The sequence below is a fragment of the Pungitius pungitius genome, chromosome 12 (assembly GCF_949316345.1).
Source record: "Pungitius pungitius chromosome 12, fPunPun2.1, whole genome shotgun sequence".
Lineage (NCBI taxonomy): Eukaryota > Metazoa > Chordata > Actinopteri > Perciformes > Gasterosteidae > Pungitius > Pungitius pungitius.
The window spans coordinates 14,076,348-14,086,430 of record NC_084911.1 but is presented as its reverse complement, the minus strand read 5'-3'; the positions used below and the strand labels follow the sequence as shown (position 1 = coordinate 14,086,430).

The 10,083-nt window shown below is 40.0% G+C and overlaps 53 non-coding genes across 53 annotated transcripts; all 53 read right to left on the bottom strand.

Moving 5' to 3' along the window:
• Positions 1 to 78: 78 nt before the first annotated feature.
• On the bottom strand, positions 79 to 149 carry trnag-ccc (transfer RNA glycine (anticodon CCC)). The gene has a single exon. It is a non-coding gene; the product is annotated as a tRNA-Gly (tRNA).
• Positions 150 to 255: 106 nt separating this feature from the next.
• Positions 256 to 326, bottom strand: trnag-gcc (transfer RNA glycine (anticodon GCC)). The gene has a single exon. It is a non-coding gene; the product is annotated as a tRNA-Gly (tRNA).
• A 106-nt stretch (positions 327 to 432) lies between these two features.
• Positions 433 to 503, bottom strand: trnag-ccc (transfer RNA glycine (anticodon CCC)). The gene has a single exon. It is a non-coding gene; the product is annotated as a tRNA-Gly (tRNA).
• Positions 504 to 609: 106 nt separating this feature from the next.
• On the bottom strand, positions 610 to 680 carry trnag-gcc (transfer RNA glycine (anticodon GCC)). The gene has a single exon. It is a non-coding gene; the product is annotated as a tRNA-Gly (tRNA).
• Positions 681 to 786: 106 nt separating this feature from the next.
• On the bottom strand, positions 787 to 857 carry trnag-ccc (transfer RNA glycine (anticodon CCC)). The gene has a single exon. It is a non-coding gene; the product is annotated as a tRNA-Gly (tRNA).
• A 283-nt stretch (positions 858 to 1,140) lies between these two features.
• On the bottom strand, positions 1,141 to 1,211 carry trnag-gcc (transfer RNA glycine (anticodon GCC)). Its single transcript has one exon. It is a non-coding gene; the product is annotated as a tRNA-Gly (tRNA).
• Positions 1,212 to 1,317: 106 nt separating this feature from the next.
• trnag-ccc (transfer RNA glycine (anticodon CCC)) lies at positions 1,318 to 1,388 on the bottom strand. Its single transcript has one exon. It is a non-coding gene; the product is annotated as a tRNA-Gly (tRNA).
• A 106-nt stretch (positions 1,389 to 1,494) lies between these two features.
• trnag-gcc (transfer RNA glycine (anticodon GCC)) lies at positions 1,495 to 1,565 on the bottom strand. The gene has a single exon. It is a non-coding gene; the product is annotated as a tRNA-Gly (tRNA).
• Positions 1,566 to 1,671: 106 nt separating this feature from the next.
• Positions 1,672 to 1,742, bottom strand: trnag-ccc (transfer RNA glycine (anticodon CCC)). Its single transcript has one exon. It is a non-coding gene; the product is annotated as a tRNA-Gly (tRNA).
• Positions 1,743 to 1,848: 106 nt separating this feature from the next.
• On the bottom strand, positions 1,849 to 1,919 carry trnag-ccc (transfer RNA glycine (anticodon CCC)). The gene has a single exon. It is a non-coding gene; the product is annotated as a tRNA-Gly (tRNA).
• A 106-nt stretch (positions 1,920 to 2,025) lies between these two features.
• Positions 2,026 to 2,096, bottom strand: trnag-gcc (transfer RNA glycine (anticodon GCC)). The gene has a single exon. It is a non-coding gene; the product is annotated as a tRNA-Gly (tRNA).
• A 106-nt stretch (positions 2,097 to 2,202) lies between these two features.
• Positions 2,203 to 2,273, bottom strand: trnag-ccc (transfer RNA glycine (anticodon CCC)). The gene has a single exon. It is a non-coding gene; the product is annotated as a tRNA-Gly (tRNA).
• Positions 2,274 to 2,379: 106 nt separating this feature from the next.
• trnag-ccc (transfer RNA glycine (anticodon CCC)) lies at positions 2,380 to 2,450 on the bottom strand. Its single transcript has one exon. It is a non-coding gene; the product is annotated as a tRNA-Gly (tRNA).
• A 106-nt stretch (positions 2,451 to 2,556) lies between these two features.
• trnag-gcc (transfer RNA glycine (anticodon GCC)) lies at positions 2,557 to 2,627 on the bottom strand. The gene has a single exon. It is a non-coding gene; the product is annotated as a tRNA-Gly (tRNA).
• Positions 2,628 to 2,733: 106 nt separating this feature from the next.
• Positions 2,734 to 2,804, bottom strand: trnag-ccc (transfer RNA glycine (anticodon CCC)). Its single transcript has one exon. It is a non-coding gene; the product is annotated as a tRNA-Gly (tRNA).
• Positions 2,805 to 3,087: 283 nt separating this feature from the next.
• trnag-gcc (transfer RNA glycine (anticodon GCC)) lies at positions 3,088 to 3,158 on the bottom strand. The gene has a single exon. It is a non-coding gene; the product is annotated as a tRNA-Gly (tRNA).
• Positions 3,159 to 3,264: 106 nt separating this feature from the next.
• trnag-ccc (transfer RNA glycine (anticodon CCC)) lies at positions 3,265 to 3,335 on the bottom strand. The gene has a single exon. It is a non-coding gene; the product is annotated as a tRNA-Gly (tRNA).
• A 106-nt stretch (positions 3,336 to 3,441) lies between these two features.
• On the bottom strand, positions 3,442 to 3,512 carry trnag-gcc (transfer RNA glycine (anticodon GCC)). The gene has a single exon. It is a non-coding gene; the product is annotated as a tRNA-Gly (tRNA).
• Positions 3,513 to 3,618: 106 nt separating this feature from the next.
• On the bottom strand, positions 3,619 to 3,689 carry trnag-ccc (transfer RNA glycine (anticodon CCC)). The gene has a single exon. It is a non-coding gene; the product is annotated as a tRNA-Gly (tRNA).
• Positions 3,690 to 3,795: 106 nt separating this feature from the next.
• On the bottom strand, positions 3,796 to 3,866 carry trnag-ccc (transfer RNA glycine (anticodon CCC)). Its single transcript has one exon. It is a non-coding gene; the product is annotated as a tRNA-Gly (tRNA).
• Positions 3,867 to 3,972: 106 nt separating this feature from the next.
• On the bottom strand, positions 3,973 to 4,043 carry trnag-gcc (transfer RNA glycine (anticodon GCC)). The gene has a single exon. It is a non-coding gene; the product is annotated as a tRNA-Gly (tRNA).
• A 106-nt stretch (positions 4,044 to 4,149) lies between these two features.
• Positions 4,150 to 4,220, bottom strand: trnag-ccc (transfer RNA glycine (anticodon CCC)). The gene has a single exon. It is a non-coding gene; the product is annotated as a tRNA-Gly (tRNA).
• A 106-nt stretch (positions 4,221 to 4,326) lies between these two features.
• Positions 4,327 to 4,397, bottom strand: trnag-ccc (transfer RNA glycine (anticodon CCC)). The gene has a single exon. It is a non-coding gene; the product is annotated as a tRNA-Gly (tRNA).
• Positions 4,398 to 4,503: 106 nt separating this feature from the next.
• Positions 4,504 to 4,574, bottom strand: trnag-gcc (transfer RNA glycine (anticodon GCC)). The gene has a single exon. It is a non-coding gene; the product is annotated as a tRNA-Gly (tRNA).
• Positions 4,575 to 4,680: 106 nt separating this feature from the next.
• trnag-gcc (transfer RNA glycine (anticodon GCC)) lies at positions 4,681 to 4,751 on the bottom strand. Its single transcript has one exon. It is a non-coding gene; the product is annotated as a tRNA-Gly (tRNA).
• Positions 4,752 to 4,857: 106 nt separating this feature from the next.
• On the bottom strand, positions 4,858 to 4,928 carry trnag-ccc (transfer RNA glycine (anticodon CCC)). The gene has a single exon. It is a non-coding gene; the product is annotated as a tRNA-Gly (tRNA).
• A 106-nt stretch (positions 4,929 to 5,034) lies between these two features.
• trnag-gcc (transfer RNA glycine (anticodon GCC)) lies at positions 5,035 to 5,105 on the bottom strand. Its single transcript has one exon. It is a non-coding gene; the product is annotated as a tRNA-Gly (tRNA).
• A 106-nt stretch (positions 5,106 to 5,211) lies between these two features.
• trnag-ccc (transfer RNA glycine (anticodon CCC)) lies at positions 5,212 to 5,282 on the bottom strand. Its single transcript has one exon. It is a non-coding gene; the product is annotated as a tRNA-Gly (tRNA).
• A 283-nt stretch (positions 5,283 to 5,565) lies between these two features.
• On the bottom strand, positions 5,566 to 5,636 carry trnag-ccc (transfer RNA glycine (anticodon CCC)). The gene has a single exon. It is a non-coding gene; the product is annotated as a tRNA-Gly (tRNA).
• Positions 5,637 to 5,742: 106 nt separating this feature from the next.
• On the bottom strand, positions 5,743 to 5,813 carry trnag-ccc (transfer RNA glycine (anticodon CCC)). The gene has a single exon. It is a non-coding gene; the product is annotated as a tRNA-Gly (tRNA).
• Positions 5,814 to 5,919: 106 nt separating this feature from the next.
• On the bottom strand, positions 5,920 to 5,990 carry trnag-ccc (transfer RNA glycine (anticodon CCC)). The gene has a single exon. It is a non-coding gene; the product is annotated as a tRNA-Gly (tRNA).
• A 106-nt stretch (positions 5,991 to 6,096) lies between these two features.
• trnag-gcc (transfer RNA glycine (anticodon GCC)) lies at positions 6,097 to 6,167 on the bottom strand. Its single transcript has one exon. It is a non-coding gene; the product is annotated as a tRNA-Gly (tRNA).
• Positions 6,168 to 6,273: 106 nt separating this feature from the next.
• trnag-ccc (transfer RNA glycine (anticodon CCC)) lies at positions 6,274 to 6,344 on the bottom strand. The gene has a single exon. It is a non-coding gene; the product is annotated as a tRNA-Gly (tRNA).
• A 106-nt stretch (positions 6,345 to 6,450) lies between these two features.
• On the bottom strand, positions 6,451 to 6,521 carry trnag-ccc (transfer RNA glycine (anticodon CCC)). Its single transcript has one exon. It is a non-coding gene; the product is annotated as a tRNA-Gly (tRNA).
• A 106-nt stretch (positions 6,522 to 6,627) lies between these two features.
• On the bottom strand, positions 6,628 to 6,698 carry trnag-ccc (transfer RNA glycine (anticodon CCC)). The gene has a single exon. It is a non-coding gene; the product is annotated as a tRNA-Gly (tRNA).
• Positions 6,699 to 6,804: 106 nt separating this feature from the next.
• On the bottom strand, positions 6,805 to 6,875 carry trnag-gcc (transfer RNA glycine (anticodon GCC)). Its single transcript has one exon. It is a non-coding gene; the product is annotated as a tRNA-Gly (tRNA).
• A 106-nt stretch (positions 6,876 to 6,981) lies between these two features.
• On the bottom strand, positions 6,982 to 7,052 carry trnag-ccc (transfer RNA glycine (anticodon CCC)). The gene has a single exon. It is a non-coding gene; the product is annotated as a tRNA-Gly (tRNA).
• Positions 7,053 to 7,334: 282 nt separating this feature from the next.
• On the bottom strand, positions 7,335 to 7,405 carry trnag-ccc (transfer RNA glycine (anticodon CCC)). Its single transcript has one exon. It is a non-coding gene; the product is annotated as a tRNA-Gly (tRNA).
• A 106-nt stretch (positions 7,406 to 7,511) lies between these two features.
• trnag-ccc (transfer RNA glycine (anticodon CCC)) lies at positions 7,512 to 7,582 on the bottom strand. Its single transcript has one exon. It is a non-coding gene; the product is annotated as a tRNA-Gly (tRNA).
• Positions 7,583 to 7,688: 106 nt separating this feature from the next.
• Positions 7,689 to 7,759, bottom strand: trnag-gcc (transfer RNA glycine (anticodon GCC)). The gene has a single exon. It is a non-coding gene; the product is annotated as a tRNA-Gly (tRNA).
• Positions 7,760 to 7,865: 106 nt separating this feature from the next.
• trnag-ccc (transfer RNA glycine (anticodon CCC)) lies at positions 7,866 to 7,936 on the bottom strand. The gene has a single exon. It is a non-coding gene; the product is annotated as a tRNA-Gly (tRNA).
• A 106-nt stretch (positions 7,937 to 8,042) lies between these two features.
• On the bottom strand, positions 8,043 to 8,113 carry trnag-ccc (transfer RNA glycine (anticodon CCC)). The gene has a single exon. It is a non-coding gene; the product is annotated as a tRNA-Gly (tRNA).
• A 106-nt stretch (positions 8,114 to 8,219) lies between these two features.
• Positions 8,220 to 8,290, bottom strand: trnag-ccc (transfer RNA glycine (anticodon CCC)). The gene has a single exon. It is a non-coding gene; the product is annotated as a tRNA-Gly (tRNA).
• Positions 8,291 to 8,396: 106 nt separating this feature from the next.
• On the bottom strand, positions 8,397 to 8,467 carry trnag-gcc (transfer RNA glycine (anticodon GCC)). The gene has a single exon. It is a non-coding gene; the product is annotated as a tRNA-Gly (tRNA).
• A 106-nt stretch (positions 8,468 to 8,573) lies between these two features.
• On the bottom strand, positions 8,574 to 8,644 carry trnag-gcc (transfer RNA glycine (anticodon GCC)). The gene has a single exon. It is a non-coding gene; the product is annotated as a tRNA-Gly (tRNA).
• Positions 8,645 to 8,750: 106 nt separating this feature from the next.
• Positions 8,751 to 8,821, bottom strand: trnag-ccc (transfer RNA glycine (anticodon CCC)). The gene has a single exon. It is a non-coding gene; the product is annotated as a tRNA-Gly (tRNA).
• A 106-nt stretch (positions 8,822 to 8,927) lies between these two features.
• trnag-ccc (transfer RNA glycine (anticodon CCC)) lies at positions 8,928 to 8,998 on the bottom strand. The gene has a single exon. It is a non-coding gene; the product is annotated as a tRNA-Gly (tRNA).
• Positions 8,999 to 9,104: 106 nt separating this feature from the next.
• Positions 9,105 to 9,175, bottom strand: trnag-ccc (transfer RNA glycine (anticodon CCC)). The gene has a single exon. It is a non-coding gene; the product is annotated as a tRNA-Gly (tRNA).
• A 106-nt stretch (positions 9,176 to 9,281) lies between these two features.
• On the bottom strand, positions 9,282 to 9,352 carry trnag-gcc (transfer RNA glycine (anticodon GCC)). Its single transcript has one exon. It is a non-coding gene; the product is annotated as a tRNA-Gly (tRNA).
• Positions 9,353 to 9,458: 106 nt separating this feature from the next.
• trnag-ccc (transfer RNA glycine (anticodon CCC)) lies at positions 9,459 to 9,529 on the bottom strand. The gene has a single exon. It is a non-coding gene; the product is annotated as a tRNA-Gly (tRNA).
• Positions 9,530 to 9,635: 106 nt separating this feature from the next.
• On the bottom strand, positions 9,636 to 9,706 carry trnag-ccc (transfer RNA glycine (anticodon CCC)). The gene has a single exon. It is a non-coding gene; the product is annotated as a tRNA-Gly (tRNA).
• Positions 9,707 to 9,812: 106 nt separating this feature from the next.
• Positions 9,813 to 9,883, bottom strand: trnag-ccc (transfer RNA glycine (anticodon CCC)). Its single transcript has one exon. It is a non-coding gene; the product is annotated as a tRNA-Gly (tRNA).
• A 106-nt stretch (positions 9,884 to 9,989) lies between these two features.
• On the bottom strand, positions 9,990 to 10,060 carry trnag-gcc (transfer RNA glycine (anticodon GCC)). Its single transcript has one exon. It is a non-coding gene; the product is annotated as a tRNA-Gly (tRNA).
• Between the last annotated feature and the right edge of the window lie 23 nt (positions 10,061 to 10,083).

Genomic DNA, 10,083 nt, shown 5'->3' with positions numbered 1-10,083 from the left:
TTCAAAATGGCTGCATATGGACCTGATGAACAAATGAAAAATTCTGAAAAGGTAATTTTATTGAAGCAACAGTTATTCTGCACTAGCTGGGAATCGGACCCAGATCTCTCGCACGGGAAGCGAGAATTCTACCATTGAACCACCAATGCTGATACAGAAAAATATAGGGCAAAAGATTTCAAAATAGCCGCCTATGGACACGATGAACAAATAAAAAATTCTGAAAAGGTAATTTTATTGAAGCAACAGTTATTCTGCACTGGCTGGGAATCGGACCCAGATCTCTCGCATGGCAAGCGAGAATTCTACCATTGAACCACCAATGCTTATACGACAAAATATAGGTCAAGAGATTTCAAAATGGCTGCATATGGACGTGATGAACAAATAAAAAACTCTTAAAAGGACATTTTATTGAAGCAACAGTTATTCTGCACTGGCTGGGAATCGGACCCAGATCTCTCGCATGGGAAGCGAGAATTCTACCATTGAACCACCAATGCTGATACAGAAAAATATAGGGCAAGAGATTTCAAAATAGCCGCCTATGGACACGATGAACAAATAAAAAATTCTGAAAAGGTAATTTTATTGAAGCAACAGTTATTCTGCACTGGCTGGGAATCGGACCCAGATCTCTCGCATGGCAAGCGAGAATTCTACCATTGAACCACCAATGCTTATACGACAAAATATAGGTCAAGAGATTTCAAAATGGCTGCATATGGACGTGATGAACAAATAAAAAACTCTTAAAAGGACATTTTATTGAAGCAACAGTTATTCTGCACTGGCTGGGAATCGGACCCAGATCTCTCGCATGGGAAGCGAGAATTCTACCATTGAACCACCAATGCTGATACAGAAAAATATAGGGCAAGAGATTTCAAAATAGCCGCCTATGGACACGATGAACAAATAAAAAAGTCTGAAAAGGACATTTTATTGAAGCGAAAGTTATTCTGCACTGGCTGGGAATCGAGGCAGATCTCTCGCATGGCAAGCAAGAAGTCTACCATTGAACCACCAATGCTTAAACGACAAAATTTAGGGCAAGAGATTTCAAAAGGGCTGCCTATGGACATGATGAACAATTAAAAAACTGTAAAAAGGACAATTTTATTGACGCGAAAGTTACTCTGCACTGGCTGGGAATCGGACCCAGATCTCTCGCATGGCAAGCGAGAATTCTACCATTGAACCACCAATGCTGATACAGAAAAATATAGGGTAAGAGATTTCAAAATAGCCGCCTATGGACACGATGAACAAATAAAAAACTCTGAAAAGGACATTTTATTGAAGCAACAGTTATTCTGCACTGGCTGGGAATCGGACCCAGATCTCTCGCATGGGAAGCGAGAATTCTACCATTGAACCACCAATGCTGATACTGAAAAATATAGGGCAAGAGATTTCAAAATAGCCGCCTATGGACACGATGAACAAATAAAAAATTCTGAAAAGGTAATTTTATTGAAGCAACAGTTATTCTGCACTGGCTGGGAATCGGACCCAGATCTCTCGCATGGCAAGCGAGAATTCTACCATTGAACCACCAATGCTTATACGACAAAATATAGGTCAAGAGATTTCAAAATGGCTGCATATGGACGTGATGAACAAATAAAAAACTCTTAAAAGGACATTTTATTGAAGCAACAGTTATTCTGCACTGGCTGGGAATCGGACCCAGATCTCTCGCATGGGAAGCGAGAATTCTACCATTGAACCACCAATGCTGATACAGAAAAATATAGGGCAAGAGATTTCAAAATAGCCGCCTATGGACACGATGAACAAATAAAAAATTCTGAAAAGGTAATTTTATTGAAGCAACAGTTATTCTGCACTAGCTGGGAATCGGACCCAGATCTCTCGCATGGGAAGCGAGAATTCTACCATTGAACCACCAATGCTGATACAGAAAAATATAGGGCAAAAGATTTCAAAATAGCCGCCTATGGACACGATGAACAAATAAAAAATTCTGAAAAGGTAATTTTATTGAAGCAACAGTTATTCTGCACTGGCTGGGAATCGGACCCAGATCTCTCGCATGGCAAGCGAGAATTCTACCATTGAACCACCAATGCTTATACGACAAAATATAGGTCAAGAGATTTCAAAATGGCTGCATATGGACGTGATGAACAAATAAAAAACTCTTAAAAGGACATTTTATTGAAGCAACAGTTATTCTGCACTGGCTGGGAATCGGACCCAGATCTCTCGCATGGGAAGCGAGAATTCTACCATTGAACCACCAATGCTGATACAGAAAAATATAGGGCAAGAGATTTCAAAATAGCCGCCTATGGACACGATGAACAAATAAAAAATTCTGAAAAGGTAATTTTATTGAAGCAACAGTTATTCTGCACTAGCTGGGAATCGGACCCAGATCTCTCGCATGGGAAGCGAGAATTCTACCATTGAACCACCAATGCTGATACAGAAAAATATAGGGCAAAAGATTTCAAAATAGCCGCCTATGGACACGATGAACAAATAAAAAATTCTGAAAAGGTAATTTTATTGAAGCAACAGTTATTCTGCACTGGCTGGGAATCGGACCCAGATCTCTCGCATGGCAAGCGAGAATTCTACCATTGAACCACCAATGCTTATACGACAAAATATAGGTCAAGAGATTTCAAAATGGCTGCATATGGACGTGATGAACAAATAAAAAACTCTTAAAAGGACATTTTATTGAAGCAACAGTTATTCTGCACTGGCTGGGAATCGGACCCAGATCTCTCGCATGGGAAGCGAGAATTCTACCATTGAACCACCAATGCTGATACAGAAAAATATAGGGCAAGAGATTTCAAAATAGCCGCCTATGGACACGATGAACAAATAAAAAAGTCTGAAAAGGACATTTTATTGAAGCGAAAGTTATTCTGCACTGGCTGGGAATCGAGGCAGATCTCTCGCATGGCAAGCAAGAAGTCTACCATTGAACCACCAATGCTTAAACGACAAAATTTAGGGCAAGAGATTTCAAAAGGGCTGCCTATGGACATGATGAACAATTAAAAAACTGTAAAAAGGACAATTTTATTGACGCGAAAGTTACTCTGCACTGGCTGGGAATCGGACCCAGATCTCTCGCATGGCAAGCGAGAATTCTACCATTGAACCACCAATGCTGATACAGAAAAATATAGGGTAAGAGATTTCAAAATAGCCGCCTATGGACACGATGAACAAATAAAAAACTCTGAAAAGGACATTTTATTGAAGCAACAGTTATTCTGCACTGGCTGGGAATCGGACCCAGATCTCTCGCATGGGAAGCGAGAATTCTACCATTGAACCACCAATGCTGATACAGAAAAATATAGGGCAAGAGATTTCAAAATAGCCGCCTATGGACACGATGAACAAATAAAAAATTCTGAAAAGGTAATTTTATTGAAGCAACAGTTATTCTGCACTGGCTGGGAATCGGACCCAGATCTCTCGCATGGCAAGCGAGAATTCTACCATTGAACCACCAATGCTTATACGACAAAATATAGGTCAAGAGATTTCAAAATGGCTGCATATGGACGTGATGAACAAATAAAAAACTCTTAAAAGGACATTTTATTGAAGCAACAGTTATTCTGCACTGGCTGGGAATCGGACCCAGATCTCTCGCATGGGAAGCGAGAATTCTACCATTGAACCACCAATGCTGATACAGAAAAATATAGGGCAAGAGATTTCAAAATAGCCGCCTATGGACACGATGAACAAATAAAAAATTCTGAAAAGGTAATTTTATTGAAGCAACAGTTATTCTGCACTAGCTGGGAATCGGACCCAGATCTCTCGCATGGGAAGCGAGAATTCTACCATTGAACCACCAATGCTGATACAGAAAAATATAGGGCAAAAGATTTCAAAATAGCCGCCTATGGACACGATGAACAAATAAAAAATTCTGAAAAGGTAATTTTATTGAAGCAACAGTTATTCTGCACTGGCTGGGAATCGGACCCAGATCTCTCGCATGGCAAGCGAGAATTCTACCATTGAACCACCAATGCTTATACGACAAAATATAGGTCAAGAGATTTCAAAATGGCTGCATATGGACGTGATGAACAAATAAAAAACTCTTAAAAGGACATTTTATTGAAGCAACAGTTATTCTGCACTGGCTGGGAATCGGACCCAGATCTCTCGCATGGGAAGCGAGAATTCTACCATTGAACCACCAATGCTGATACAGAAAAATATAGGGCAAGAGATTTCAAAATAGCCGCCTATGGACACGATGAACAAATAAAAAATTCTGAAAAGGTAATTTTATTGAAGCAACAGTTATTCTGCACTAGCTGGGAATCGGACCCAGATCTCTCGCATGGGAAGCGAGAATTCTACCATTGAACCACCAATGCTGATACAGAAAAATATAGGGCAAAAGATTTCAAAATAGCCGCCTATGGACACGATGAACAAATAAAAAATTCTGAAAAGGTAATTTTATTGAAGCAACAGTTATTCTGCACTGGCTGGGAATCGGACCCAGATCTCTCGCATGGCAAGCGAGAATTCTACCATTGAACCACCAATGCTTATACGACAAAATATAGGTCAAGAGATTTCAAAATGGCTGCATATGGACGTGATGAACAAATAAAAAACTCTTAAAAGGACATTTTATTGAAGCAACAGTTATTCTGCACTGGCTGGGAATCGGACCCAGATCTCTCGCATGGCAAGCGAGAATTCTACCATTGAACCACCAATGCTTTTACGACAAAATATAGGTCAAGAGATTTCAAAATGGCCGCATATGGACACGATGAACAAATAAAAAACTCTTAAAAGGACATTTTATTGAAGATAAAGTTATTCTGCACTGGCTGGGAATCGGACCCAGTTCTCTCGCATGGGAAGCGAGTATTCTACCATTGAACCACCAATGCATATACGACAAAATATAGGTCAAGAGATTTCAAAATGGCCGCATATGGACGTGATGAACAAATAAAAAACTCTTAAAAGGACATTTTATTGAAGCAACAGTTATTCTGCACTGGCTGGGAATCGGACCCAGATCTCTCGCATGGCAAGCGAGAATTCTACCATTGAACCACCAATGCTGATACAGAAAAATATAGGGCAAGAGATTTCAAAATAGCCGCCTATGGACACGATGAACAAATAAAAAACTCTGAAAAGGACATTTTATTGAAGCAAAAGTTATTCTGCACTGGCTAGGAATCGGACCCAGTTCTCTCGCATGGGAAGCGAGTATTCTACCATTGAACCACCAATGCTGATACAGAAAAATATAGGGCAAGAGATTTCAAAATAGCCGCCTATGGACACGATGAACAAATAAAAAAGTCTGAAAAGGACATTTTATTGAAGCGAAAGTTATTCTGCACTGGCTGGGAATCGAGGCAGATCTCTCGCATGGCAAGCAAGAAGTCTACCATTGAACCACCAATGCTTAAACGACAAAATTTAGGGCAAGAGATTTCAAAAGGGCTGCCTATGGACATGATGAACAATTAAAAAACTGTAAAAAGGACAATTTTATTGACGCGAAAGTTATTCTGCACTGGCTAGGAATCGGACCCAGATCTCTCGCATGGGAAGCGAGAATTCTACCATTGAACCACCAATGCTGATACAGAAAAATATAGGGCAAGAGATTTCAAAATAGCCGCCTATGGACACGATGAACAAATAAAAAACTCTGAAAAGGACATTTTATTGAAGCAACAGTTATTCTGCACTGGCTGGGAATCGGACCCAGATCTCTCGCATGGGAAGCAAGAATTCTACCATTGAACCACCAATGCTGATACAGAAAAATATAGGGCAAGAGATTTCAAAATAGCCGCCTATGGACACGATGAACAAATAAAAAATTCTGAAAAGGTAATTTTATTGAAGCAACAGTTATTCTGCACTAGCTGGGAATCGGACCCAGATCTCTCGCATGGGAAGCGAGAATTCTACCATTGAACCACCAATGCTGATACAGAAAAATATAGGGCAAAAGATTTCAAAATAGCCGCCTATGGACACGATGAACAAATAAAAAATTCTGAAAAGGTAATTTTATTGAAGCAACAGTTATTCTGCACTGGCTGGGAATCGGACCCAGATCTCTCGCATGGCAAGCGAGAATTCTACCATTGAACCACCAATGCGTATACGACAAAATATAGGTCAAGAGATTTCAAAATGGCCGCATATGGACGTGATGAACCAATAAAAAACTCTTAAAAGGACATTTTATTGAAGCGAAAGTTATTCTGCACTGGCTGGGAATCGGACCCAGATCTCTCGCATGGGAAGCGAGAATTCTACCATTGAACCACCAATGCTGATACAGAAAAATATAGGGCAAGAGATTTCAAAATAGCCGCCTATGGACACGATGAACAAATAAAAAACTCTGAAAAGGACATTTTATTGAAGCAACAGTTATTCTGCACTGGCTGGGAATCGGACCCAGATCTCTCGCATGGGAAGCAAGAATTCTACCATTGAACCACCAATGCTGATACAGAAAAATATAGGGCAAGAGATTTCAAAATAGCCGCCTATGGACACGATGAACAAATAAAAAATTCTGAAAAGGTAATTTTATTGAAGCAACAGTTATTCTGCACTAGCTGGGAATCGGACCCAGATCTCTCGCATGGGAAGCGAGAATTCTACCATTGAACCACCAATGCTGATACAGAAAAATATAGGGCAAAAGATTTCAAAATAGCCGCCTATGGACACGATGAACAAATAAAAAATTCTGAAAAGGTAATTTTATTGAAGCAACAGTTATTCTGCACTGGCTGGGAATCGGACCCAGATCTCTCGCATGGCAAGCGAGAATTCTACCATTGAACCACCAATGCTTTTACGACAAAATATAGGTCAAGAGATTTCAAAATGGCCGCATATGGACACGATGAACAAATAAAAAACTCTTAAAAGGACATTTTATTGAAGCAACAGTTATTCTGCACTGGCTGGGAATCGGACCCAGTTCTCTCGCATGGGAAGCGAGAATTCTACCATTGAACCACCAATGCTGATACAGAAAAATATAGGGCAAGAGATTTCAAAATAGCCGCCTATGGACACGATGAACAAATAAAAAAGTCTGAAAAGGACATTTTATTGAAGCGAAAGTTATTCTGCACTGGCTGGGAATCGAGCCAGATCTCTCGCTTGGCAAGCGAGAAGTCTACCATTAAACCACCAATGCTTAAACGACAAAATATAGGTCAAGAGATTTCAAAATGGCCGCATATGGACGTGATGAACAAATAAAAAACTCTTAAAAGGACATTTTATTGAAGCTAAAGTTATTCTGCACTGGCTGGGAATCGGACACAGATCTCTCGCATGGGAAGCGAGTATTCTACCATTGAACCACCAATGCTTATACAGAAAAATATAGGTCAAGAGATTTCAAAATGGCTGCATATGGACGTGATGAACAAATAAAAAACTCTTAAAAGGACATTTTATTGAAGCAACAGTTATTCTGCACTGGCTGGGAATCGGACCCAGATCTCTTGCATGGGAAGCGAGAATTCTACCATTGAACCACCAATGCTTATACGACAAAATATAGGTCAAGAGATTTCAAAATGGCCGCATATGGACGTGATGAACAAATAAAAAACTCTTAAAAGGACATTTTATTGAAGCAACAGTTATTCTGCACTGGCTGGGAATCGGACCCAGATCTCTCGCATGGCAAGCGAGAATTCTACCATTGAACCACCAATGCTGATACAGAAAAATATAGGGCAAGAGATTTCAAAATGGCTGCATATGGACGTGATGAACAAATAAAAAACTCTTAAAAGGACATTTTATTAAAGCAACAGTTATTCTGCACTGGCTGGGAATCGGACCCAGATCTCTCGCATGGGAAGCAAGAATTCTACCATTGAACCACCAATGCTGATACAGAAAAATATAGGTCAAGAGATTTCAAAATGGCCGCATATGGACGTGATGAACAAATAAAAAACTCTTAAAAGGACATTTTATTGAAGCGAAAGTTATTCTGCACTGGCTGGGAATCGGACCCAGATCTCTCGCATGGGAAGCGAGAATTCTACCATTGAACCACCAATGCTGATACAGAAAAATATAGGGCAAGAGATTTCAAAATAGCCGCCTATGGACACGATGAACAAATAAAAAATTCTGAAAAGGTAATTTTATTGAAGCAACAGTTATTCTGCACTAGCTGGGAATCGGACCCAGATCTCTCGCATGGGAAGCGAGAATTCTACCATTGAACCACCAATGCTGATACAGAAAAATATAGGGCAAAAGATTTCAAAATAGCCGCCTATGGACACGATGAACAAATAAAAAATTCTGAAAAGGTAATTTTATTGAAGCAACAGTTATTCTGCACTGGCTGGGAATCGGACCCAGATCTCTCGCATGGCAAGCGAGAATTCTACCATTGAACCACCAATGCGTATACGACTAAATATAGGTCAAGAGATTTCAAAATGGCCGCATATGGACGTGATGAACCAATAAAAAACTCTTAAAAGGACATTTTATTGAAGCGAAAGTTATTCTGCACTGGCTGGGAATCGGACCCAGATCTCTCGCATGGCAAGCGAGAATTCTACCATTGAACCACCAATGCGTATACGACAAAATATAGGTCAAGAGATTTCAAAATGGCCGCATATGGACGTGATGAACAAATAAAAAACTCTTAAAAGGACATTTTATTGAAGCGAAAGTTATTCTGCACTGGCTGGGAATCGGACCCAGATCTCTCGCATGGGAAGCGAGAATTCTACCATTGAACCACCAATGCTGATACAGAAAAATATAGGGCAAGAGATTTCAAAATAGCCGCCTATGGACACGATGAACAAATAAAAAACTCTGAAAAGGACATTTTATTGAAGCAACAGTTATTCTGCACTGGCTGGGAATCGGACCCAGATCTCTCGCATGGGAAGCAAGAATTCTACCATTGAACCACCAATGCTGATACAGAAAAATATAGGGCAAGAGATTTCAAAATAGCCGCCTATGGACACGATGAACAAATAAAAAATTCTGAAAAGGTAATTTTATTGAAGCAACAGTTATTCTGCACTAGCTGGGAATCGGACCCAGATCTCTCGCATGGGAAGCGAGAATTCTACCATTGAACCACCAATGCTGATACAGAAAAATATAGGGCAAAAGATTTCAAAATAGCCGCCTATGGACACGATGAACAAATAAAAAATTCTGAAAAGGTAATTTTATTGAAGCAACAGTTATTCTGCACTGGCTGGGAATCGGACCCAGATCTCTCGCATGGCAAGCGAGAATTCTACCATTGAACCACCAATGCGTATACGACAAAATATAGGTCAAGAGATTTCAAAATGGCCGCATATGGACGTGATGAACCAATAAAAAACTCTTAAAAGGACATTTTATTGAAGCGAAAGTTATTCTGCACTGGCTGGGAATCGGACCCAGATCTCTCGCATGGGAAGCGAGAATTCTACCATTGAACCACCAATGCTGATACAGAAAAATATAGGGCAAGAGATTTCAAAATAGCCGCCTATGGACACGATGAACAAATAAAAAACTCTGAAAAGGACATTTTATTGAAGCAACAGTTATTCTGCACTGGCTGGGAATCGGACCCAGATCTCTCGCATGGGAAGCAAGAATTCTACCATTGAACCACCAATGCTGATACAGAAAAATATAGGGCAAGAGATTTCAAAATAGCCGCCTATGGACACGATGAACAAATAAAAAATTCTGAAAAGGTAATTTTATTGAAGCAACAGTTATTCTGCACTAGCTGGGAATCGGACCCAGATCTCTCGCATGGGAAGCGAGAATTCTACCATTGAACCACCAATGCTGATACAGAAAAATATAGGGCAAAAGATTTCAAAATAGCCGCCTATGGACACGATGAACAAATAAAAAATTCTGAAAAGGTAATTTTATTGAAGCAACAGTTATTCTGCACTGGCTGGGAATCGGACCCAGATCTCTCGCATGGCAAGCGAGAATTCTACCATTGAACCACCAATGCTTTTACGACAAAATATAGGTCAA